The sequence below is a fragment of the Euprymna scolopes genome, chromosome 41 (genome assembly GCF_053919585.1).
Source record: "Euprymna scolopes isolate OS-2025 chromosome 41, ASM5391958v1, whole genome shotgun sequence".
Classification (NCBI taxonomy): domain Eukaryota; kingdom Metazoa; phylum Mollusca; class Cephalopoda; order Sepiida; family Sepiolidae; genus Euprymna; species Euprymna scolopes.
The window spans coordinates 45,034,919-45,037,190 of record NC_136522.1 but is presented as its reverse complement, the minus strand read 5'-3'; positions in this window follow the sequence as shown (position 1 = coordinate 45,037,190).

Genomic DNA, 2,272 nt, shown 5'->3' with positions numbered 1-2,272 from the left:
AATCCAATAATGCTACAATTTTTATTAGAATTCTATTTTCTTATAATGAGTTTTTGTTGAATTGTTTGAAAAGAAAAATCCAATAATGCTGCAATTTTTATTAGAATTCTATTTTCTTATAATGAGTTTTTGTTGAATTGTTTGAAAAGAAAAATCCAATAATGCTGCAATTTTTATTAGAATTCTATTTTCTTATAATGAGTTTTTGTTGAATTGTTTGAAAAGAAAAATCCAATAATGCTACAATTTTTATTAGAATTCTATTTTCTTATAATGAGTTTTTGTTGAATTGTTTGAAAAGAAAAATCCAATAATGCTACAATTTTTATTAGAATTCTATTTTCTTATAATGAGTTTTTGTTGAATTGTTTGAAAAGAAAAATCCAATAATGCTACAATTTTTATTAGAATTCTATTTTCTTATAATGAGTTTTTGTTAAATTGTTTGAAAAGAAAAATCCAATAATGCTGCAATTTTTATTAGAATTCTATTTTCTTATAATGAGTTTTTGTTGAATTGTTTGAAAAGAAAAATCCAATAATGCTGCAATTTTTATTAGAATTCTATTTTCTTATAATGAGTTTTTGTTGAATTGTTTGAAAAGAAAAATCCAATAATGCTACAATTTTTATTAGAATTCTATTTTCTTATAATGAGTTTTTGTTGAATTGTTTGAAAAGAAAAATCCAATAATGCTACAATTTTTATTAGAATTCTATTTTCTTATAATGAGTTTTTGTTGAATTGTTTGAAAAGAAAAATCCAATAATGCTACAATTTTTATTAGAATTCTATTTTCTAATAATGAGTTTTTGTTGAATTGTTTGAAAAGAAAAATCCAATAATGCTACAAGTTTTATTAGAATTCTATTTTCTTATAATGAGTTTTTGTTGAATTGTTTGAAAAGAAAAATCCAATAATGCTACAATTTTTATTAGAATTTTATTTTCTTATAATGAGTTTTTGTTGAATTGTTTGAAAAGAAAAATCCAATAATGCTGCAATTTTTATTAGAATTCTATTTTCTTATAATGAGTTTTTGTTGAATTGTTTGAAAAGAAAAATCCAATAATGCTACAATTTTTATTAGAATTCTATTTTCTTATAATGAGTTTTTGTTGAATTGTTTGAAAAGAAAAATCCAATAATGCTACAATTTTTATTAGAATTCTATTTTCTTATAATGAGTTTTTGTTGAATTGTTTGAAAAGAAAAATCCAATAATGCTACAATTTTTATTAGAATTCTATTTTCTTATAATGAGTTTTTGTTAAATTGTTTGAAAAGAAAAATCCAATAATGCTGCAATTTTTATTAGAATTCTATTTTCTTATAATGAGTTTTTGTTGAATTGTTTGAAAAGAAAAATCCAATAATGCTGCAATTTTTATTAGAATTCTATTTTCTTATAATGAGTTTTTGTTGAATTGTTTGAAAAGAAAAATCCAATAATGCTGCAATTTTTATTAGAATTCTATTTTCTTATAATGAGTTTTTGTTGAATTGTTTGAAAAGAAAAATCCAATAATGCTACAATTTTTATTAGAATTCTATTTTCTAATAATGAGTTTTTGTTGAATTGTTTGAAAAGAAAAATCCAATAATGCTACAAGTTTTATTAGAATTCTATTTTCTTATAATGAGTTTTTGTTGAATTGTTTGAAAAGAAAAATCCAATAATGCTACAATTTTTATTAGAATTTTATTTTCTTATAATGAGTTTTTGTTGAATTGTTTGAAAAGAAAAATCCAATAATGCTGCAATTTTTATTAGAATTCTATTTTCTTATAATGAGTTTTTGTTGAATTTTTTGAAAAGAAAAATCCAATAATGCTACAATTTTTATTAGAATTCTATTTTCTTATAATGAGTTTTTGTTGAATTGTTTGAAAAGAAAAATCCAATAATGCTGCAATTTTTATTAGAATTCTATTTTCTTATAATGATTTTTCGTTGAATTGTTTGAAAAGAAAAATCCAATAATGCTGCAATTTTTATTAGAATTCTATTTTCTTATAATGAGTTTTTGTTGAATTGTTTGAAAAGAAAAATCCAATAATGCTGCAATTTTTATTAGAATTCTATTTTCTTATAATGAGTTTTTGTTGAATTGTTTGAAAAGAAAAATCCAATAATGCTGAAATTTTTATTAGAATTCTATTTTCTTATAATGAGTTTTTGTTGAATTGTTTGAAAAGAAAAATCCAATAATGCTACAATATTTATTAGAATTCTATTTTCTTATAATGAGTTTTTGTTAAATTGTTTG